A 25,052-nucleotide genomic window follows, 5' to 3' on the forward strand; every position below is an offset into this window, starting at 1 on the left:
AAACTCTGTGGCATGTCAGGCAAAGCATTAAGCTAGGAGTGAAGATCTAGATTCTAGTTTTGTGAACTCAGACAAGTTACAATCTTTTTAGAACTGAATTTCCTCTTCCATAAATATCAGTTATGCATTATATATAAGCTATTAGGTTTAGGAATACAGCTATACTGTAAATATAATATGGCCTCTACTTCGACGGAGCTTACCTTCCAGACGGGTGTGATTTTCTTACTGGATAATCACTAAATTCACATTCATTTAAAAAATTCTGTGATAGTAATGTTCTTTCAGATTGACAAGGATTGGCCAGCATTATATGTAGGACAAGAAAGGACACAGGACACGTAACAATTGTACATTAAGTATGGAATGAGAAAAAGAGAGAAATAAACAAGCCCATGCCCACAGAAGGCGCTCAATTCAGAATTGTTTACATAATCATTTTACTAAGAAGTCTAACAGTGTGTTTCCAATTTGTGGTTTAGCAGATTTATTTTTCCAATATTTTATGTTTCTGTGTGTTTTATTTATATTTTATTTTAATTTTTTTTTCTTTAGGAAACTCTTGTGGAAGTCTAAGAGGACATCTTTTAGTGGGTGAAAATACTCCTTCTAATAGATTACTTAGGCAGCAAGAACATTTTACTAGCTAAGTTCATAGCTCTTCTTAGTAGTTACAGAAAAATAAAAAATAAAAATGAAATGGCTTAAGGCTAACGTTTTTTTTTTTTTTTTTTTTTTTTTTTTTTTTTTTGTGGTATGCGGGCCTCACTGTTGTGGCCTCTCCCATTGCGGAGCACAGGCTCCGGATGCGCAGGCTCAGCGGCCATGGCTCACGGGCCCAGCCGCTCCGCGGCATGTGGGATCTTCCCAGACCGGGGCACGAACCTGTGTCCCCTGCATCGGCAGGCGGATTCTCAACCACTGCGCCACCAGGGAAGCCCAGGGCTAACGTTTTAAAGTGACGTGTGGGTAACTGAGAAGCTAAATCTGAGTAGGAGAGATGAAAATTACTACATCATTTGAAATGTTACCTAAACCCAAATGTGTAATGTTCCTAAAATCTATGGTACTTTACAGTTTGCAAAGCACTTTCACATTCATCATCTCATTTGAACCTCACAAGATCAAGATCACCAGAATTGGAAACAAGAGGAAAAAAGCAAAGTAAATGCTATCTTTCTTTTTTTTTTTTTTTGGTACGCGGGCCTCTCACTGTTGTGGCCTCTCCCGTTGCGGAGCACAGGCTCCGGACGCACAGGCTCAGCGGCCATGGTTCACGGGCCCAGCCGCTCCGCGGCATGTGGGATCTTCCCGGACCGGGGCACGAACCCGCGTCCCCTGCATCGGCAGGCGGATTCTCAATCACTGCGCCACCGGGGAAAACCCTATCTTTCTTTTTAAATAGTATTGAGGCTCTATTCTTTCCCCAGTATGGTCTGGCTGCTAATCTTCAACACCACTGCAACACTAGAACTTTGTTTTCTCTCTCTTGTTCCCATCCTCACTACTAAATCAACAACAGCATTTTCTGGTTATGCCTATCACTTTTTTCCAGTTTGAGTTAGGAACATGGAAGTAACAATACAGGTGGGAAGGTTGACAGAATTTGAGGGGGTGGTTAGTTTGATCCTTTAAATTCGGTTCTGTTTTGCATCAGTCTTTACAAATGTGTGAGTGTGTGTGTGCACTCATGCGTGGTTTGTGCATGGAACCCAAATATGCAGTTTTAAAATATCTTGTCAAGTACATACTGTCTGATCAACCTTTAATATTTACTACATGTTCAGAAGAAGAATCATTCTTCCCATAGTCTATTCACAGGGTCTATTTACCTTGATTTATGCTGGGGTCCAAAAATTATTCAAAGAACAGGAAAAAGGAGAGGAGGATGGCCAGACCTTCTGGTTCAGAAGTAATTTAATAAATTTTTAATTGTAAAATGGCATTGTTTTGTAGCAGTACTTAATGTCCTTATATGTCATGAGAACTCAGGAAAACAAAAAAATAGAGTGCTTTAGGATACCTATTTTTTTAGCTATGGCCTAGAGGATCATTTTGATAATTTGGCAAATCATAAAAGGGAAAAAATGGTAATATTAGAAATAGGTATAGTAATATTTTCATTTTTTCCTAATCTCAGCTACATAGAGTTGAGCTCGATTATGTTCTGTTTAAGAAGGCAGATAATAATTGCAAAAAGTTTAGCCTGCTTGTAATTATCATTCTTTTCTCCTTTATTGACAAGTACTCAAGATTATTTACAGTCCATTGTGATTTCTTATTAGCAAAGTATTATCGACTGAGCTCTTTAGTTTTTAAAATCTCCAAGTCTTTTGGTGTTTTAAAATATAAGGCCTTATTTGTCATTAAGAAGCTGCTGGCTGAAAAACAGAATTTTTAACTCCGTCTAATATACTGTTTCATTGTGTCATGGTTCAAGTATCAGTAAGTACTTCATTATTCTCTAGGGCTGAACGTTTTCTTGTAGTTAAATGACGTTTGCCCTCCAAGGAGAAGACAAAAGCAATCAATACTTCATTGAGATATTATACACTGGTAGTTTTCCCAGATGACTTAAGCTTAAGGCATCAGCTTATCAAAATATCAATATTTTTGGATCTGTTCCCTCCTTTCCTGTTGGTCCTCATCAACTTTTGTCTAGACTATTCCAATAGTCTCCACATAGTTCTCCTTGCCTCTAGACTCTTACTTGCTCCAGTTCTTCTCAATATTGCCATTATAGCTTAATTCCTGTATGAGATGTGATCATGTTATCCATCAGCTCAAGAAATCTATATTGACCACAGAATAAAGTCCAAACTTTTTAGCCCTTCACAAAATTCCCAAAACCTATTTCTCATTTCCACCGTCAATAGTGGCCCTGCAAACACACAACAAATGCACACATGCACACACATCTAACACAAATCATAATATATTTCTTGAATGTGTCAGGCACTTTCATGTGTCTATGTCTTTATTATTACGGAGAGGAAATCAAATACAATTGCTCGGTATTTTAATTAAATTAAGGAGTTCAAACACTGAACTAGAGGAAGATTTTAAGCAAGCAAATCTCCCTCTTCTTCTAGCCCTTGAATTTCACACTCACCCACTCAGGCCACCTGTTATCTGACTAGTTTTTAGCTCAAAAGCAGATAATTCCAGAGCAGTCTTTTGATGGTTTTCTAAGGATTAAAAAAAACTTCGTATAGAGCATATTCATTCTGATCTAAAAGTTAAAAAGCAAGCAAGCAAACAACTGAAAAACAGAGTATCATAGGGCAATAATAACAAATTACTTAAGCCCTTTTTTGGGGAGAAGTGATTTTCCACATTTCTATTTTAAAACTCTCATGAGTAATTCTTTCAGCAATTAATAAATCCCCATGAAAGAAAAAAATCTGTATTGAAATTTGACAGTTGTCACACCTGTAGCTCGCAATGAATTCTTTCTTTTCAAATGATTTCTTAGCAATGATTTTTCCAATGTGCATAAAAATGGAAATATTTTTGCATTTTGCAGCCCAAGTGATCTTTTTATTTTCCTTTTCAAAAGTGGTCTTTTCTTCCCTCAGAAAGTGGAAGTGGAACATATTTCTATTTTCAGCATGGAACAATGGCAATGGACAATCGAAGGTGATTATATCGCAAGATTAAGGAGAATTCTGAATGTTAGAGAGCAAGCCTTTTTGCTTAGTTATTTTGGTAGATTAATCAATTTCATTTTTATGTTTTTTTTCGTGTATGTGTTAGGCACCCACAGACAAAACTTATGATTGCAGGCAAATGATTTTCAGAGTTAATATTTACCTACTCACTATTAGATATGGTTATCAAAACAACCCTTAAAAACTTAAAAAATCTCTCAACATTACAATAATTGTTCATATTTTTTCACAACTTTTATTCCTTTGAATTTTTGTCCAATGAAATGATCAAGATGTCAGGGTTTAATCTATTTCTATGTCTGGCCTCTTGGGAAGCTACAGCAACTATTTCAGGTCATCATATGTTATTCGATGACTCATTTTTTCACTGTACTGCAACAAACTCCAGGGAATAAAAGGAATAATGTAAATACCAAAGTTCCTTAAACTGGAACTGTCCAGGAGAAAACATAAAATAACCTTTCAACAAGCATGTATTAAACTAAGTACAACACATTAAGAGAAAATTAGACTGTGATTCCATGGGTCCCTTTCTACTCTTGAGCCTATAAATATAGATTGATTACCTCTTTGGTATTCCTTGGAATTCTCCCATTAATGTAAACGACAGATTAGATATTTGAATAAAAACCAGAACAGAAGACTTATGCATTTTAGAAGGATGTACAACTATAAGCGTTGAAGTTAAAAAACAAAAAGAATTTAACCAGAAATTGTGTCACCAGACTATTCCAACTTAACAAAGTCAACTTGTTTTGAGGTTAATTTGTCTAATATTTATAAGAAGGAATATTTTTGTACCTATATCACATATATACAACCTTTTAAACTGGCTAACCACAGATGTATTAAATAATACATAATATTTGCTGCTGAATATATAAGCTTTTCTCATAATTATGCCACTAGATTATTTATAATACATCTATGTTGAAGAAAATGTTAATGTAATATTTAGAAAGCCACTAGTTTGCTTGTTTTGTAGGCAAAATGTAGGAGCAAAAGGCAGCAACTGGCACAGTGCCTCCTATGTTTAGCTGTAATCACACAAAGTGTAGTTCCATATTTTTCTAAAGTTTAGATAAGTATGATTTTGTGCTCAGGGTCCATTGTGAACAGAGTATGAAACTGTAAAATAGGATCTAAGATCTACCACCTTCTTAGACCTCAGTAATGAATAGAGTATCAAGAAGTTTATCTGGTAGACAGTAGAGTTTAAAGTCAGAAAACATGGGTTCTAGAACCACCACTGCTTTTTTTTTTTTTTTTTTTTTTTTTTTCTGTATGCGGGCCTCTCACCGTTGTGGCCTCTCCCGTTGCGGAGCACAGGCTCCGGACACGCAGGCCTAGCGGCCATGGCTCACGGCCTTAGTTGCTCTGCGGCATGTGGGATCTTCCCGGACCAGGGCACGAACCCGTGTCTCCTGCATCGGCAGGCGGATTCTCAACCACTGCGCCACCAGGGAAGCCCGACCACCACTGCTTTTAATACACATTTGATTTTAGGCAAAACACTCCCTCATAACTTAATCACACGTCTGTTAAGTGGGTATAATAACCGTCCCACTACTGGGGGGCTCAAATGAAATAATAGACGTAATTATTTAAGGATAAGACACTAGGTAGTAGAAAGTATCTCTTATTGTGCTGTACATTTTGACTTAAGAACATTGATCAGCCTTGAGTACTTACCACAATTATATTATTTCAAATTTTTCAATTTAGGATTTGGGAAAATATGGGCAGAAACACAATGAGAAACTTGTTTGAAGTGAGAAAGCAGATAAGAAAAAGGGGTGTTAGAAGATACATTTTTCCTTTTTTTCCTGCCTACAGCAGACTTAGAGAAAAATAAATTCTTGAAAACGTCTCACTATAAAAACAAAAAAAAGTCACTACTAGTTCAGCAGTTTCCCTACAAATTTTGTTGCTTAACAGGAGAAATGGTGGCCCTTGGAGTGTTTCAAATTCTAAATTTTGCCATGGAAACACAGCTTCAGACACTGGATAGAATGAACCGTACGCCACTTTTTTTTTTTTTTTTCTGGTAAGGATTTTCTTAGGAGTATATCTTGGAAAAACTAGACTATGAAGTAGGTGGAAAGACACGTTATGAAGCTCTTTGCTGGGTCATGATTGCAGAGCCTGGACCTTGTTTAACCCACAAACACATTTGTTCATGTGTTAAAAGGTGTCTGTGCACTGCCCTGAAGAACTACTGTCGGGAAAAACACAACTACTGAGAACAGAGCTATTCTCCCTACTGCCCATAACAACCTGGGAGTTCAAAAACTTATCAAATATAGCCTTGAAGCAGCCAGAGGCTAATGTGTTTTCTTATTAGAATACATTATAGGGCTTCCCTGGTGGCGCAGTGGTTAAGAATCCACCTGCCAATGCAGGGGACACAGGTTTGAGCCCTGGTCCAGGAGGATCCCACATGCCACAGAGCTGCTGGGCCCGTGCACCACAACTAATAAGCCTGTGTGCCACAAGTACTGAAGCCCGCGCACCTGGAGCCTGTTCTCCCCGCGTACTGCAACGAAGAGTGGCCTCCACTCGCTGCAGCTAGAGAAAACCCGCGCACAACAACGAAGACCCAACTCAGCCAAAAATAAATAAGTAAATAAAATAAATTTATTTTAAAAAGAATATATTATAATATAATGTATTATTAATGTAAGTATTCTGAGAGATCTGGAGACAGAAAAATTTAGTTATAGAAGTAGAAGGTTTGAGACTCCTTTTGGTCTTTGTGGCAAAAAAATTTCCACTGTTTTAAGATACCACATTATTTCCCTTGCTTATAAACAATATACATATATAGCATATAAAATTTGAGAAACAGAAGAGAAAGAATATAAAGATCCCAAGTGATTTTAATGCTCATATATAACGACTTTTAAACTTCTGTATATTTTCACATAGGTGAAATAGAAAATGTATCATTTTATAGCCATATTTTCCTACTTAATATTGAGATTTTTCACTGAAAATAAAACCTCACATTGCCATATGATGCCAGATAGTCTATAATAAGAATAGTAGAATTCAAGAATATCAAATGCCAAATGATGATTGTGTTTCTCCTCCTCTGAATTTATTTGCATGTCTTCCATTAAGGATGGAGATCCTGAGAAGAGGCAGTGGCCAAGAGGCTTTTTTGAGTTTATATGAAGGAAAAGTTGAGTTGTAACAACCTTAGATTTCTTAACGTTGCTTTCACAATCTTGGTTTCTTTAGCTTAATATTACATACGTCATTTTTTCTTTTTGCCGTCCAAAGGTCTTGAAAACACGGAATGCTTCATGAATTTGTGTGTCATTCTTGTGCAGGGGCCATGCTAAGTGTCTCTGTATCATTCCAATTTTAGTATATGTGCTGCTGAAGCGAGCGCTCATATTTGTCAATCATATATTTTCCATCAAATCCATTAAAATAGTCATAGGAATATAAAGATACAAATGACGTTTAAAATAAAAATTTGAATAATTTAGTGAAATAATTTACCTCTTAGTGTTTTTGTTTTCTTGGAATTTACTATTTAATATAAGGCTTACCCCAAACTAAAGTTAATTTCTAATTAATTCAGGTCAGTAAAGTGAGATTCAGTGAGTTATTACCTTAGGCCAATTATAGTTCTTTGGCAACCTAAAGAGTTAATATAGCTTTCAAGTTTGTCTACTTGACAACTGGGAAAGAGCTTTTGCCCTGAGAATATCTGGTTCACTAATGGAGAAACATAGAATTTTTAAAGCCCAATTATGCACGGGGAAGCAGCACTTTAAATCCTGATGATCTTAAGGATGCAATCAGATAAATCTCCTGATCCATATTAATCTTGTTCTAGTTAAATGAAGATAACCTTCCTTCATAGCTATGCTGTTCATGTTTCATTTAATAATGAAAATTTAAGGCAGGAAACACTGACCAAACAATCTAGTTAAGAATAGAAAATTGTAACACAGTCTAATAATCTCAATTTCTGCATATTAACTTTAATACATATTTGTACATATGGCTGCCATTTTTCCAAAGTCATATTTGAAAATCCACAGAATACGTGTATGCACCTCAATTTGAGGCTGTTTGTATATGTTGTGAATATTGTTAATGTAGATATTAGCTGTAGCTATTTAAAACTATGTATGTAATTATATTATTTCATTTAATCTTTGTATCAACGCTGTTATCCCCATTTTAAAGGTGAGAAATATTTATTTTACAGGAAAGCTAAGTGAATTGCCCAAGGTCATATAGCTAGCATATTCCTTTAAAAATTATTTTGTATAAATAAATGCTTATGCGTGAAGTTACTTAATCCAAAATATAAAATGGAATTGAAATTTTTAAGTGATTTTATCCAAGTGATGTGAAATGTTATTTTACAGTGTATTTCAGATAAATTTAATTCTGTAGTCCAAGTTACTCTACTTTTAAGATTTAACACTTCTCTCTTATAAAGGTAAATGCTCCCAAAGAGTTTTTTTTTTCTTGTTTGCTTATGTCTAACAGAATCCTGACATTTTCATTTCTGTACTTTAGAAAGGAAAAGATAAATGTTTGGGTACTGTCATTGCTCATTTTCTATGAACAGGTTCTATGACAAGTGCATATTAGACTCATTCTCAAGTATGTTGCAAGTGAATGCAACTGTCTATACAGATCTTCCTTAACTTACAATGGTGTTATGTGCCCAAACCCATAGTAAGTTGAGAATATCGTAAGTCAAAAATGCATTTAATACACCTAATCTACTAATACACCTAACCATAGCTTAGCCTAGCCCACTTTAAACGTGCTCAGAACACTTACATTAGCCTACAGATAGGCAAAATCATCTAACACAAAGCCTATTTTATAATAAAGTGTTGAATATCTCATGTAATTTATTGACTACTGTACTGAAAGTGAAAAACAGACTGGTTGTAAGTGTATCGGTTGTTTACCTTTGTGATCACATGGCTGAGTGGGAGCTGCAGCTTGCCCAGCATCACGAGAGAGTATCATACTATATTCTGCTAGCCCAGGAAAAGATTAAAATTCAAAATTTGAAGTATGGTTTCTACTGAGTTTGTACCACTTTTGCACCATCAGTAAAGTTGAAAAAAAATCGTTAAGTCGAACCATTATAAGTTGAGGACTGTCTGTACTTTTAGAGAAGAGACGGTAATAGTATCTGAATATTTTTTTACCTTCCAATGAACTGTCAACTATGAATAATGGTAATAATGCCTGAGCCCAATACTGTGCATGCCAAATTCTTAAAAATATGGTCCCTGTCAATAATGTCAATGACTAGCATTTAATAATTCTAATGATCAAAGAAATATTCTAAAAGTTTTATGGTATTTCAAAATATCTACACATTATGGAATGTGACATAATTTCTAAGCCATCACAGATCAGCTTAACAACTGCAGAAATAAATACCATATTGTTGTACGACATCAATCACGATGGAAATGTAAAAATAACTGAATTAATAGTTAAAGTCAAATCCAAAGCAGTCTAAATGCTACAAACCCAAATCTTTTGAATTTTCAGTCTATTGATTAAAAAGTGCAAGATACCAGTAATGCAGCAAAATGCTCATTTTAGTATTTGTTACTGAGATTAACAATAATTTTTATGTAATTTGGGGATTGGGCATCTGGGATCTGAAAACAAGGCATATAATTATATTTACATATAATTGCTTTTGTCATTTTAATTAGATTTTCACTTAAATTTATCTGAAATTGATGAAATTTATTTGTCAAGAACCATTCATAAATTTCTGTAAAGAAAGCACTCTAGAATTTTTTCCATCTGTGAATACCAGTGGGCATACATGAATATTTAAATGTAAGTCTTCAGCTTGATTTCCCCCATGGTGTGTTAAGAACTGTATAGAAACAGTTTCACAAAGTGGAAGATATTGGATATGTCCTAATTAAAATCATTGACCCAAAAATATCAAATAAATGCCATAAGTCCGATGATGAGGCTAGTCCATGGTTTACATGGCATGCCACCATGCATATATATATAACCAAGAATAGATAATTCACTGAATGCATCCAGTAACTTTATTTTTTTTTCACATCTTCATTGAAGTATAATTGCTTTACAATGTTGTGTTAGTTTCTGCTGTATAACAAAGTGAATCAGCTATATGTATACATATATCCCCATATCTCTTCCCTCTTGCGTCTCCCTCCCTCCCACCCTCCCTATCCCACCCCTCTAGGTGGACACAAAGCACCGAGGTGATCTCCCTGTGCTATGCAGCTGCTTCCCACTACTATCTACTTCACATTTGGTAGTGTATATATGTCAATGCTACTCTCTCACTTCGTCCCAGCTTACCCTTCCCCCTCCCCGTGTTTTCAAGTCCATTCTCTACTTCTGCGTCTTTATTCCTGTCCTGCCCCAAGGTTTATCAGAACCATATTTTTTTTAGATTCCATATATGTGTGTTAGCATACGGTATTTGTTTTACTCTTTCTGACTGCATCCAATAACTTTAAATAGGAATACATTTAAATTCCATTCTTTATTCAGGTCTGTTCTCCAGTTAAACTCATACATTAATTATAAAAAACAGACTACTTTGGTGTAAGAGAAGAATATTTTGGTCCTGGATACATTTTATTCAGGCAAAGTGCCTGAAAGCAAACACATGGCCAACTCATAATAACAGTCTGTGGGTTTGCTTGCAGGGGTATTAATCATCGATCTGCCACAAATGTATATATTTAATGAGAAATTTAATATACTGCATAAATTTCGGTTTGGGTCAATACAGAGTCATTATACACAGTGAATCCACATTGTTAGATTAGTAAACACCATAAGATGTGTTATTGCATGCTAGGCAGAGAAGAAAAATATCAATTCTTTTTTAACTGTACAACTGTTTAACTGCTTATTTCAGGGTTAGTATGCACTGCTTTGGGGCAAAGGTCAGTATGATATTTACATAGTTAATAAAGACCAAACACAAAAGAATGATTTCTGAGCATAAAAATGGAAAACTTTATGCCATAAATTGCTAAAGGAGATATCTCAGCTTTGCCGTGTACAAGCTGTATATCTTGGGCCAGTTATTTAACTTCTATGTGATTATTTCCTTATCTTTTAAATAGGGATAGTAGCAAAACTTATCATAAAATGTTGTTGGAAGAGATAGTGAAAAATGCATGTGAAACTCTTAGAATGATTCTGAGCATACAGTAAATGTTCAATGAATGTGAGCTGTTACCAGTGCATAACACTCCTAGTTTATTGCACAAAAGTATTCTTTCAACTCATTGCTTAAAGGGTAGAAATGTATGTATTCATCAATTAAATAGTTAACTATATCTTTTCAAACGTACTACTCAAAAGTAAATTCTAACTAAAAGTCTCTTTAAAAAACTGTTTGACTTGGTTCCCAGTATGCAGAGAAGAAATGAAAGTTGCGTGGAAAATTTTGTAGCTCAGAGGTTCAACTAATTCATCTTTAGGTTAGGAGAGTCTGGAAATAACCAATTATTGTTATGCCAAGGTCACCATTTATTTTTTCTCTGCAAAGAAAACTTTAAAGAGAAAAGATATAATCTTGTTTGGCAAGTACTGAATGGGAAGAGTTGAAACCAGCGGTTTTTAAAAATTGAAGTATAGTTGACTTGCAATATTATATTAGTTTGAAATCGGCATTCTTAGTAAGCTTAATTTGTTCAATGGCATGGCTCATACTGGCTTACCTGATGATGATTATGCTCAATTAAATGACTCATAATTCATCTGATCATCAAAATTCTAATTAATAGACAAAGTGAGCTTAGTAATGGTTTGGGCACTATTACATAAATCACCAGGGAATTAGGCTTTATGTTTTTCTACTGCAATAAAAGAGCTCTAATATACCAACCTGCTGATCAAATTAAAGTAATATTTCACATGCTGAGAGAACTCTAATTTCTTACCAGAAAATTATTTATGCATGAATATAATTCTTAGCTTAATTTGAAAGATTAAAAACCACCGTATGATTGCTATCCTTTTTATCGGTTTTTACGGTGACATCTTACCTATTAAAATGCACTTTATAAAATAAAAAAAACTGTTGAAAGGAAATGGAGTGAAAAAAGGCTCTTCTATATATCAAAAATTGACACAAATATAGAAAATATACTATAACACAAGCATCTTTACTTTTGACCTCTCTAAGTCATTTGAAAGAAAATATCTCTTCATGCCCTGTACATCAGCAGTACCACTACCCTTCAAAAATTACTTGGTTTAGAAAATAGCCTGAACTATATCATATATATGTATATTATATGTTTTATTGAAGTAGAAGTTAATTTTTGGTCTAAAGTATGTAACTTTACTTGAAATAGCTAAATGATTGCAAAGAACTATTGTGACTGTATAATCTCCCTTCCATTTTGAATTATAGATCCTCCCAAGCAGAAGGGTTATAAGAGCATCTTTATGAAATATTATAGGCAAAGAAAAATCATTCCTGGTACCCATTTTTATGGTTATATTACTGTTTCAATGGTTATGAGATATGCACTTTGTACCTACACAGTAGAATGACACTGGATTTAGAGTATTTGCAAGAAGGAAGTGTATGGAGTGGAATTTACTTATTGGGGCACATGCTATAAAACCTACTTTTACTCCTTCTATCTATGCCTTTTCAGGTTCTGCACCCACCTATCTTAAATTTAAATCTAGCCATAAATACACATCTTTTAAATAATTATAGAACTTTGGTCCTTCAGGGGATGGATTCCCTCACAGAATTTCTGAGAGCTAAATAAAAATTTAAAAAAAATTTTAAAATGTGTGGGTGAGGTGTAAAAGTTAATCAGAGTACCTGTCATTTTGAATTAGATGATTAGTAATTAACTTCAGGTATTCTCAAAACGTGTTCACAAAGTACCTTCAAACCTATTGTGGAAGGCTCTTGCTAAGAGAATTTATTTTACTCTAAAAGGAGCATAGATCAAGCATCTATGCTAGGAGGATATACCCATTATCAGTCTCATTCTGGAAACATAAGGCAATATCTTGTACAAAGGAAAAAGTACTGAGAAGGAAAAAAATCATAGGACTTGTCATTGAGAGTCTATTATTGATATTAAAACCCTTCCAATATTTACTATGTTTAGTAAATCTAATGTATGTTTGTATTCTGGATATATGCATATATTGCTCTTCAGTATCAGTGAAGCAGAAGTTTTAGTATGTTCTCTGTCTTCCAAGACATGGGCAGATATAGGTGATATGTTTTACTAGAGGAAAGTAAATTTTGCCATACATAATAAGAAAGTATGCAAGTGAATTTAGCTAAAATTATTTGAATGCAAACATTTAAAAAGTTTGTGTATTTCTAGAAATGTTTAAACACCCCATAATATGTCATTGCCTATCAGTAAAGGTCATGTGTCTGGCTCATAATCAGGACACACACTCTGACTTCTTCCATAGCTGCCTTGTGTCTGTGACACACATTTGGAAGAGAGCCTGTGTGCAATCTGTGGTCACAACAGTGAGAGAAGCTAATTGGGTCCAATATGGTTACTTGGCTTCCTAGAAATTAATGCTGCATTTGACTTCAATGCCATCCAGTTCCACAGCTCCAGTTTCACCTTCAATTGCCTCAACATATAATAAATAACATAAATATTCTCATAAGGTTTCCAAAGTCCAAATTAGTCCTATTTTCATTTAGTTTAGACTCCTTAAAATACAAGTCAGTATATATTTTATAGTATCAATATATATTTTATAGGACACTGGAGGGAAAGAGTAAGCTTTGAGTGTTGGATTGAGGAATAAAAAAAATAAGTTAGCATCCTAGCATAGATACCTGATCTTTGCTCCTTTTAGATTAATTCAATAATTCAATTGTTTATGCCAGATTACAAATAGGTTCAGTAACTAATACTAAAAAAAAAAAAAAATGACACACAACTAAAGAAATCCTCTTCTCCAAAATTTACTTGTCTTATTCTCAAGGTCTCAGGAAAACAAAGACAGAAACCAAGTATCCTTTCACACAGGGCAGAATTAAAGTCATGTGTAAATTGGGTTTTTTTGCTGCAAAAAGCTTTATTGTTTCCATTTGGTCCAAGGCTTGGAAGAAGGCCCCAGGGCAGTTAAAAAGCTGCCTAGTGGCTGCAGAGACGGGCTTCAGGTAGAAGCCCTGACACCAGGGGGGCTCCTCAGAGGCCTCTGGGCTCTGGAGGCTCCTAGTTATGCTTGAGGGTGAGCCTTTCAAAGAGATACTGGCCGAGCCCAGCCTGGGACCAGCCAGCCTGCGGAGGTTAGTCAGGTGGTCGCCGTCGGCTTGATGAGTTTCAGCTGCTCCTGCAGGAAGCGGCTCTCCAGGAAGTCACAGGGGTGCGTGTCTGTGCGGGCAGAACTCAGGGCCTGCGGGCCCGCAAGGGCCTGGCTCACGTTCTTCTCCGTGAGAATGGAGGCTTCCATAGCGTCCTGGATTTTACCCTACTCATCTTGGGACGGCTTCTGCACGTCCTGAAAGAAGGTAGTGTCGCGGCACTGGTTTTGCATCTTCAAGAGACTGTCAGTATCCTCATGCCTCTCCTTGGACAATTTGCAGAAAAAGTGCCCCATGCCGTCCAGAGCCACATCCTCGTGGTGGAAATAGAAGCCCAGAGAGAAGTAGGTGTAGGAGGACCCAGATGCAGGTTGACCAGGAGGTTGGTGGCGGCCTCCACCTCAGCGGAATAATTCTGAGGAATCTGGGAGCTCGTGGTTGATCAATAATAAGGAGTTAAGCTCAGAAAATGGTGTTGGCTGGTCCCCAAAGCTGAGGATGGCTGAGTGGCTGTATCCAAAGGCTGCGACTGGAAAAAAGGGTTGGAGGATGGTTGAGGCTGGAGCAAGGGGCGTCCCTGGGTCTGTTCTGTCCAAACACCATTGAAGCAAAAGACAGATCCGGGGGACGGCTGAATGCACTGCTGTAAGCAATACTTTATTGTTGTTCTCTAGGGATCTTTTATTGTTAAAAAGCAACAGATTCTATAAATGATAGTATTATTTTCAGATTAGCTCATAATCTACTATTTAGAATTGTTGCTTACAACCACAAATCAAAAACATACAATAGATTCACAAAACCAAAAAGAACATAAGTGTAATAGAATTATTGCTTACAGGTTTGAATATATTAAGCTCCCCAGAATGTGACATTGTTTTCCTCTATTTAGTAGAGCCCAGAGTTCGCTTAAAACTCAAGAAACAAATGATTAATAGTTCAATGATACCATGAATTATAAAAATGTAAAACTATTAAATTATTTTCATAATTATATAGTGATAACAAGTAATGATTGAAGTAACTAGCAAAGGTCTTGCTGTAACCTATTTTAATAATAGATATCATTGAATACTATAGAATGTTTGAAATCATTGCTCAAGATCAAATTAACAGTGCCCCATCATCTCACTTGTCTGTTCTGATATAATATGACAGTCACATTGCTAAGAAATCTTGCATGATGCAAAAAAAAGTTTTCAAGGGGAAAAAAAACGAGTTTCTAGTGAACAACATTATTGTTTCTGAAGGAATTTAGATATTTCCTAAACCCCATACTTTTCTTTTGTTTTTTACTTAGTCATCCTCAATTTATGTCCATTCTGAATTAATGAAGTTTGACTAAAAAAAGAGTTCAATGATTTTGATAATCCACAGACTAAATAGAATACTATAAATCTGAGCAGAAGATGAACATATAATGCAAGGATGTTGTAAGGGAGCTCTATTATTTACATTACTGCTTCAGTTACTAAGTAACATTTTAAGTAAAAAACAAACAAACAAAAAAACAACAACCAAAAAACCAGAAGACAGTAAAAGGTTATTCAGGAAAAGTATAGGGAAGTAATTTAGTTACTGTACATTTTCTGAAATATAAACTGTGCTTTAAAAATAAAGCTCTATTGCAAATAATTTACCCAATGCATTTGGTATCCAATAGTATCCAATATTGCTATTCATTGAACTTAAGGTATTATCGAACTCCTTCAAAACATTTTAAAATTTGGCTGTACAATGGATTATACTTAAAAAAAATAATAGTTATGTGTATGTGTTAGGAAAACTAAAGCTCTAATGTAAATGACCTTAAAAATCACATCTACTAGAAGGAAAAAGAAACAGTGTGTTCAATATTGATGTAAATAACCAAACACAAATCTCATATCTTGAATTGCCTCATGTTATTACAAAACCTAAAATGTAATTTTTGCTCAGAATTCAAGTTTTCTACTCATCCTACATAATATGGCATCTTGGTAACACTAATATGGTAAAACTAGATAATCGTAAAGAGAAATAAGATGATTGTTAGAAAGGTTGTTCTCTGAATAAACTTTAGAAAAACTATTTGTTAGATACTCAGTTTGCTTTTCATTTCAATTTCTCTAGAAAATTATGTTAGTGACTATTACATTTTATTATTTTTAGCAACATTCCTGACAACTATCTTTGAAGGTTGGTTAGCATGACTTACTCCATTTCTGCAGGGACAGCTGAAGCAAAGAGAGCAATCTTAGAACGGAATTGAGCTCAATACTCACAACTGTAGCTTGTGTTTTCAATCTGCTGCTTAGCCTCTAAGTCATTAGATCTTATTTCTAATGTTTCCCCTGCCTTAGTATATTTAATTGATAACTGAACATGTTGCTTTGCCTACTATCACTATGAATCTTTTGTCAGCAGCATGAAACAGGCAAACATATCTCCTTATAAACAGGTTTTAGTCCAAGTAATAATTAGGTTGTAAATGATAGGGATGGAAAAATGACAACTGTTAGGTCAGATAGATAAAGAATACATTTTAAGTAGAAAAATCTCTCTTAAGGAAAGGAGAAAATAATGTGTCATGGATACTAAAAAAAGAAAGGGACCTTTAGTTTCTTAGAGGGTATATGTGCCAATAAGAAAGGCATATCAAAAACTAAGCAAATATTTAAATTATATCTCAATTAGTCTGTTTAAAAATGAAACCACAAATTTACATGAAAATCAGCAAGAGGAAACAGAACACTTTTCAGCACTGTGGAAAACTCCACCTTAAGCTACGAATCAGCTTGAAGTACTTGGGTAAATTGAGATGACTTTCACAGCCAGTGGCAGCCATACAGGTGTATGTCAGATGGGAAGAGATATACCTGTCTAGTCTCCACCGATCTCATGATTTGCCTAATTTCTGGGATGTCTACCTGCTGCATAGGTTTGGTCTTTTGACAGAAACTTCCTGTATGCCTGGACCTTAACTGCTGTCAGTATTCATAATGTGCCTAATCAGAGATTCTCCTGGTTGGTTACGAATTAGGACCTTAGTAAATTGCCTGACTTGTCCCCTCCTGATCTCTTGTGATTCTTCTTCCTAGAGAGTCCTACCTGCTGAGACAAAGATTCAACCTATACTTCTGGCTCAATTGATAAAAATACATTCAAGGTAAGTTGACTTATTGTCTTCCTGTTTATCTTTTGGAGAAAGGCCAACCTAGTAAATAAATAATTAAAAGCAAACACAGGTTTGTTAGAAACACTCTTCCCTCACTCGGTGGTGGTTAAATTTGGAAGATAGCCTTGCTGTTTCAGAGATCTTAGCATCATATAAAACCAATTCACCAAAAGCACAAGCAAAACAAAAACTACAAGGAGATGGAAATGATTTTTTTAAAATGTGTGTTTGGTTTTTGTTGATTCGTCTGAGAGATTTGGATGAAAATTGCAAGCATAGATGTCAGGGGTGTTTTTGTGTTTTTGTTTTATGCGGTACGCGGGCCTCTCACTGTTGTGGCCTCTCCCGTTGCGGAGCACAGGCTCTGGACGCACAGGCTCAGTGGCCATGGCTCACGGGCCTAGCTGCTCTGCAGCATGTGGGATCTTCCCGGACCGGGGCATGAACCCATGTCTGCTGCATCGGCAGGCAGACTCTCAACCACTATGCCAACGGGGAAGCCCAGTTGTTTTTGATCCTCTTCTTGTCATATTTTCACTCGAAGCTTCACATGGAATGCAACTACGTATGTGCTATGGTCTGAATGTGTCCTGCGAAAATTCATAGTACTTTTTCATGTGAGTAGCCCCTCTTATACTTGGGACATTTACATTAGGCATCATGATTTTTCTGTTACTTATGCAAGTAATTTACAATAAAAGGCAATACTATTGTACACATTTTATTTTAGGTTGATTTTTCTCCCTAAATCCATGTGATTCCTCACTTATTCCCAAAACAAAACATAGTATCTGATTTGTTGACAATTTTTGTTGACAATTTCAAAAAGAATAAGAGGTGATCTCCTTCTGGCAAGATTAGCATTATTTAATAGACTATGTGAGTTACTACTACTCACAGTTACTCCACTCAACGACCAGCAAGCTACAGTGCAGGACACCCTATGCCAAACAACTAGCAAGACAGGAACACAACCCCACCCATTAGTAGAGCGGCTGTCTAAAATCATAATAAGGTCACGGACACCCCAAAACACACCACCGGACACGGTCCTGCCCACCAGAAAGACAAGATCCAGCCTCATCCACCAGAACAGAGGCACTAGTACCCTCCACCAGGAAGCCTACACAACCTACTGAAACAACCATAGCCACTGGAGGCAGACACCGAAAACAACGGGAACTACGAACCTACAGCCTGCGAAAAGGAGACCCCAAATACAGTAAGTTAAGCATAATGACAAGACAGAGAAACACACAGCAGATGAAGAAGCAAGGTAAAAACCCACCAGACCAAACAAATGAAGAGGAAATAGGCAGTCTACCCGAAAAAGAATTCAGAGTAATGATAGTAAAGATGATCCAAATTCTTGGAAATAGAATGGAGAAAATACAAGAAATGTTTGACAAGGACCTAGAAGAACTAAAGAGCAAACGAGCAGTGATGAACAACACAATTAATGAAATTAAAAATTCTCTAGAAGGAATCAATAGCAGAATAAATGAGGCAGAAGAAGGGATAAGTGACCTGGAATATAAAATAGTGGAAGTAACTACTGCCAAGCAGAATAAAAAAAAAAAAAAAAGAAACGAATTGAGGACAGTCTTAGAGACCTCTGGGACAACATTAAATGCACCAAGAGTCGACAGGGGTCCTAGAAGAAGAAGAGACAAAGAAAGGGTCTGAGAAAATCTTTGAAGAGATTATAGTTGAAAACTTCCCTAATATAGGAAAGGAAATAATTAATCAAGTCCAGGAAGTGCAGAGTCCCATTCAGGATAAATCCAAGGAGAAACATGCCAAGACACATATTAATCAAACTATCAAAAATTAAATACAAGAAAAATATTAAAAGCAGCAAGGGAAAAACAACAAATAACATAAAAGGAATTCCCCATAAGGTTAAGAGTTGATCTTTCAGCAGAAACTCTGCAAGCCAGAAGGGAGTGGCAGGACATATTTAAAGTGATGAAAAGATGAAAACTACAACCAAGATTACGCAATCCAGCAAGGATCTCATTCAGATTCGACGGAGAAATTAAAACCTTTACAGACAAGCAAAAGCTAAGAGAATTCAGCACCACCAAACCAGCTTTACAACAAATGCTAAAGGAACTTCTCTAGGCAGGAAACACAAGAGGAGGAAAAGACCTACGGTAACAAACCCAAAACAATTAAGAAAATGATAATAGAAACATACATATTGATAATTACCTTAAATGTAAATGGATTAAATGCTCCAACCAAAAGACATAGACTGGCTGAATGGATACATAAACAAGACCCGTTTATATGCTGTCTACAAGAGACCCACTTCACACCTAGGGACACATACAGACTGAAAGTGAGGGGATGGGAAGAGATATTCCATACAAATGGAAATCAAAAGAAAGCTGGAGTAGCAATTCTCACATCAGACAAAATAGACTTTAAAATAAAGACTATTACAAGAGATAAAGAAGGACAATACATAATGATCAAAGGATCAATCCAAGAAGAAGATATAACAATTGTAAATATTTATGCACCCAACATAAGAGCACCTCAATACATAAGGCAAATGCTAGCAGCCATAAATGGGGAAATTGAGAGTAGCACAATCATAGTAGGGGACTTTAACACCCCACTTTCACCAAAGGACAGATCATCCAAATTGAAAATAAATAAGGAAACACAATCTTTAAATGATACAGTAAACAAGATGGACTTAATTGATATTTATAGTACCTTCCATCCAAAACAACAAAATACACTTTCATCTCAAGTGCTTATGGAACATTCTACAAGATAAATCATATCTTGGGTCACAAGTGAAGCCTTGGTATATTTAAGAAAATTGAAATCATATCAAGCATCTTTTCTGACCACAATGCTATGAGACTATATATCAATTACAGGGAAAAAAACTATAAAAAATACAAGCACATACAACAATATGCTACTAAATAACCAAGAGATCACTGAAGAAATCAAAGAGGAAATCAAAAAATACCTAGAAACAAATGACAATGAAAACACAATGACCCAAAACCTAGGAGATGCAGCAAAAGCAGTTCTAAGAGGGAAGTTTATAGCAATACAATCCTACCTCAAGAAACATCTCAAATAAACAACCTAACCTTACACCTAAAGCAATTAGAGAAAGAAGAACAAAAAACCTCCAACGTTAGCAGAAGGAAAGAAATCATAAAGATCAGAAGAGAAATTAATGAAAAAGAAATGAAGGAAATGATAGCAAAGATCAATAAAACTAAAAGCTGGTTCGTTTAGAAGATAAACAAAATTGATAAACCATTAGCCAGACTCATCAAGAAAAAAAGAGGGAAACCTCAAATCAGTAGAATTAGAAATGAAAAAGGAGAAGTAACACCTGATACTGCAGAAATACAAAGGATCATGAGAGATTACTACAAGCAATTATATGCCAATAAGACAACCTGGAAGAAATGGACAAATTCTTAGAAAAGCACAACCTTCTGAGACTGAACCAGGAAGAAATAGAAAATATAAACAGACCAATCACAAGCACTGAAATTGAGACTGTGATTAAAAATCTTCCAACAAACAAAAGCCCAGGACCAGATGGCTTCACAGGCGAATTCTATCAAACATTGAGAGAAGAGCTAACACCTATCCTTCTCAAACTCTTCCAAAATACAGCAGAGGGAAGAACACTCCCAAACTCATTCTACAAGGCCACCATCACCCTGATACCAAAACCAGATAAAGACGTCACAAGGAAAGAAAACTACAGGCCAATATCACTGATGAACATAGATGAAAAAATCCTCAACAAAATACTAGCAAATTGAATCCAACAGCACATTAAAAGGATTATACACCGGCCTGTCTCACCTTCTGAGACGGCCCACACTCTGTCTGTGGAATGTGTTTCTCTCTAAATAAATCCACTTCTTATCTATCACTTTGTCTCTCACTGAATTCTTTCTGTGATGTGACATCAAGAACCTGAGCTTCATTAAGTTCTGAAACCAGGTGTGTGATCTCAGTTGGAAGACTGTGAGTTTTGGTCAAGTCCCAGCCTCATGGGTTCAAGTCCCAATCCAGGTTTTGGCCGGGTTCAAGTCCAGGCCACGTGGGTTCAAGTCCCAATCTGAGTTTTGGCTGGGTTTGAGTCCCAATCTGAGCTGCATGGTTTCAACTGGGTTATCTCCACCTTTGTCCTTTTTTTTTTCTTTTTTTTGGGGGGGCCGAGATGCACGGCATGTGAGATCTTAGTTCCCCCACCAGGGATGGAACCCATGCCCCCTGTGGCGGAAGCAAGAAGTCTTTAACCACTGGATCACCAGGGAAGTCCCTCCACCTTTGTCCTTGACAAGACTATCTCACAATTCTGTAGAGGTAGAAGTTGCAGAAAACTGACAGTAATGCAAACAATTTCTGTCCATAGAAATACAAATTGTATCTAGTAAAATGCAAGTAATTGTAAACCTATGAATATTGCCCAGTTTTGCATCCATTTGCAAATTTATTTCAGCATCCCTATCTGACTGTAAAGGTACTATGTTGAGTTCTTGTCTGAACTAGTTGTAATATCTTACTGGGTCCATGAAAAAAAAAAAGGATCATACACCATGATCATGTGTGATTTATCCCAGTCATGCAAGGATTCTTCAATATATGCCAATCAATCAGTGTGATAAACCATATTAACAAATTGAAGGAGAAAAACCATATGATCATCTCAATAGATGCAGAAAAAGCTTTCAACAAAATTCAACACCCATTTATGATAAAAACCCTGCAGAAAGTAGGCATAGAGGGCACTTCCCTCAACATAATAAAGGCCATATATGACAAACCCACAGCCAACATCGTCCTCAATGGTGAAAAACTGAAACCATTTCCACTAAGATCAGGAACGAGACAAGCTTGTCCACTCTCACCACTATTATTCAACATAGTTTTGGAAGTTTTAGCCACAGCAATCAGAGAAGAAAAAGAAATTAAAGAAATCCAAATTGGAAAAGAAGAAGTAAAGCTGTCACTGTTTGTAGATGACATGATAGTATACGTAGAGAATCCTAAAGATGCTACCAGAAAACTACTAGAGCTAATCAATGAATTTGGTAAAGTAGCAGGATACAAAATGAATGCACAGAAATCTCTTGCATTCCTCTACACTAATGATGAAAAATCTGAAAGAGAAATTCGGGAAACACTCTCATTTACCATTGCAACAAAAAGAATAAAATACCTAGGAATAAACCTACCCAAGGAGACAAAAGACCTATATGCAGAAAACTGTAAGACACTGATGAAAGAAATTAAAGATGATACCAACAGATGGATAGATATACCATGTTCCTGGATTGGAAGAATCAGCATTGTGAAAATGACTCTACTACCCAAAGCAATCTACAGATTTAATGCATTCCCTATCAAACTACCAATGGCATTTTTCACAGAACTAGAAAAATAAATTTCACTGCTTGTATGGAAACATAAAAGGCCCCGAATAGCCAAAGCAATCTTGAGAAAGAAAAGCAGAGCTGGATGAATCAGGCTCCCTGACTTCAGACTTTACTACAGTGCTACAGTAATCAAGACAGTATGATACTGGGACAAAAACAGAAATATAGATCAATGGAACAGGATAGAAAGCCCAGAGACAAACTCACACACATATGGTCACCTTATTTTTGATAAAGGAGGCAAGAATATACAATGGAGAAAAGACAGTGTCTTCAATAAGTGGTGCTGAAAAACTGGACAGCTACATGTAATTGAATGAAATTAGAACACTCCCTAACACCATACACAAAAATAAACTCCAAATGGATTAAAGACCTAAATGTAAGGCCAGACACTATAAAACTCTTAGAAGAAAACCTAGGCAGAACACTCTATGACATAAATCACAGCAAGATCCTTTTTGACCCACCTCCCAGAGAAATGGAAATAAAAACAAAAATAAATAAATGAGACCTAATGAAACTTAGCTTTTGCACAGCAAAGGAAACAATAAACAAGATGAAAAAACAACCCTCAGAATGAGAGAAAATATCTGCAAATGAAGCAACTGACAAAGCATTAATCTCCACAATTTACAAGCAGCTTGTGCAGCTCAATATCAAAAAACCCAAGAACCCAATCCAAAAATGGGCAGAAAACCTAAATGGACATTTCTCCAAAGAAGATATACAGATTGCCAACAAACACATGAAAGGATGCTCAACATCACTAATCATTAGAGAAATGCAAATCAAAACTACAAGGAGGTATCAGCTCACACCAGTCAGAATGGCCATCATCAAAAACTCTACAAACAATAAATGCTGGAGTGGGTGTGGAGAAATGGGAACTGTCTTGCACTGTTGGTGGGAATGTGAATTGATACAGCCACTACAGAGGACAGCAGAGAGGTTCCTTAAAAAGCTAAAAATAGGGCTTCCCTGGTGGCGCAGTGTTTGAGAGTCCGCCTGCCGATGCAGGGGACACGGGTTTGTGCTCCAGTCTGGGAAGATCCCACATGCTGTGGAGCAGCTGGCTCCGTGAGCCATGGCCACTGAACCTGTGCGTCCAGAGCCTGTGCTCCCCAACGGGAGAGGCCACAGTGGTGAGTGGCCCACGTACTGCAAAAAAAAAAAAAAAAAAAAGCTAAAAATAGAACCTGCATATGACCCAGCAATCCCACTACTGGGCATATACTCTGAGAAATCCATAATTCAATAAGAGTCATGTACCACAGTGTTTATTGTAGCACTATTTACAATAGCCAGGACATGGAAGCAACCTAAGTGTCTATCGACAGATGAATGGATAAAGAAGATGTGGCACATATATACAATGGAATATTACTCAGCCATAAAAAGAAATGAAATTGAGTTATTTGTAGTGAGGTGGATGGACTTAGAGTCTGTCATACAGAGTGAAGTAAGTCAGAAAGAGAAAAACAAATGCCATATGGTAACACATATATATGGAATCTAAAAAAAAAAAAAGGTTCTGAAGCACGTAGAGGCACGACAGGAATAAAGACGCAGAGGTAGAGAATGGACTTGACGACACGGGGAGGGGGAAGGGTAAGCTAGGATGAAGTGAGAGAGTGGCGTGGACTTATATATACTACCAAATGTAAAGTAGATAGCTAGTGGGAAGCAGCCGCATAGCACAGGGAAATCAACTCTCTACTTTGTGACCACCTAGAGGGGTGGGATAGGGGAGGGTGGGAGGGACATGCAAGAGGGAGGAGATATGGGTTTATATGTATATTTATAACTGATTCACTGTGTTATAAAACAGAAACTAATACACCATTGTAAAGCAATTATACTCCAATAAAGATGTTAAAAGAAAAGAAAGATGTAACTTTATAATATTCACACCTATGTAAACAAAATTAAGCAAAATATTCAATAATTCTATGTATTTGTCAACATTATCTATCATGAGTATGATAAATATGAAATTAAGAAGTACTAAGTGAGGTGTTAAAATGCCTTGTTATTTCAAAAAGCCAATCTCTTCATCTCGTATTCCCAGATAATATTGAAAAATTCTGCCACTCTTTTATTTCAGCATTTATTTTAGCCCCAAAGTGGAAGATAATTGCTGATAAGGAAAAATCAATATAGAATGAAATAACATATTGGCTGTACAATACATAAAAATTCATTACATATGTTTAAACACTTTGAAGTGGCTAGTTTGCAGTAAGATTCTAACTGAAAGGGCTGACAGGCTGACTACTATAGCATTGTAGATTAACTGGCAAATTGAATGTTAAAAAAGAATGAGACCTAGGGAAAGTAAGACTTGATCGATGTGTGTGTTTGCTTGGGAGATTTAAGTAAAAGTTAAGAAAAAACCCACAGTTGGGCATTACAATAGTGTTCCCTAAACAGCTTAGGGATTTGAGAGTACTGGAAGCCAAAAGGAG

The 25,052-nt window shown here is 36.1% G+C and overlaps 1 protein-coding gene and 1 non-coding gene across 2 annotated transcripts in view; both read right to left on the bottom strand.

The window, feature by feature from the left end:
* Positions 1–25,052, bottom strand: part of HTR2C (5-hydroxytryptamine receptor 2C) — a 256,248-nt gene that overhangs the window by 161,914 nt on the left and 69,282 nt on the right. The window lies entirely within an intron of this gene.
* On the bottom strand, positions 6,962–7,068 carry LOC131749032 (U6 spliceosomal RNA). The gene has a single exon (XR_009333155.1). It is a non-coding gene; the product is annotated as a U6 spliceosomal RNA (small nuclear RNA).

This window comes from Kogia breviceps, chromosome X (genome assembly GCF_026419965.1).
Source record: "Kogia breviceps isolate mKogBre1 chromosome X, mKogBre1 haplotype 1, whole genome shotgun sequence".
NCBI classification, from domain to species: domain Eukaryota; kingdom Metazoa; phylum Chordata; class Mammalia; order Artiodactyla; family Physeteridae; genus Kogia; species Kogia breviceps.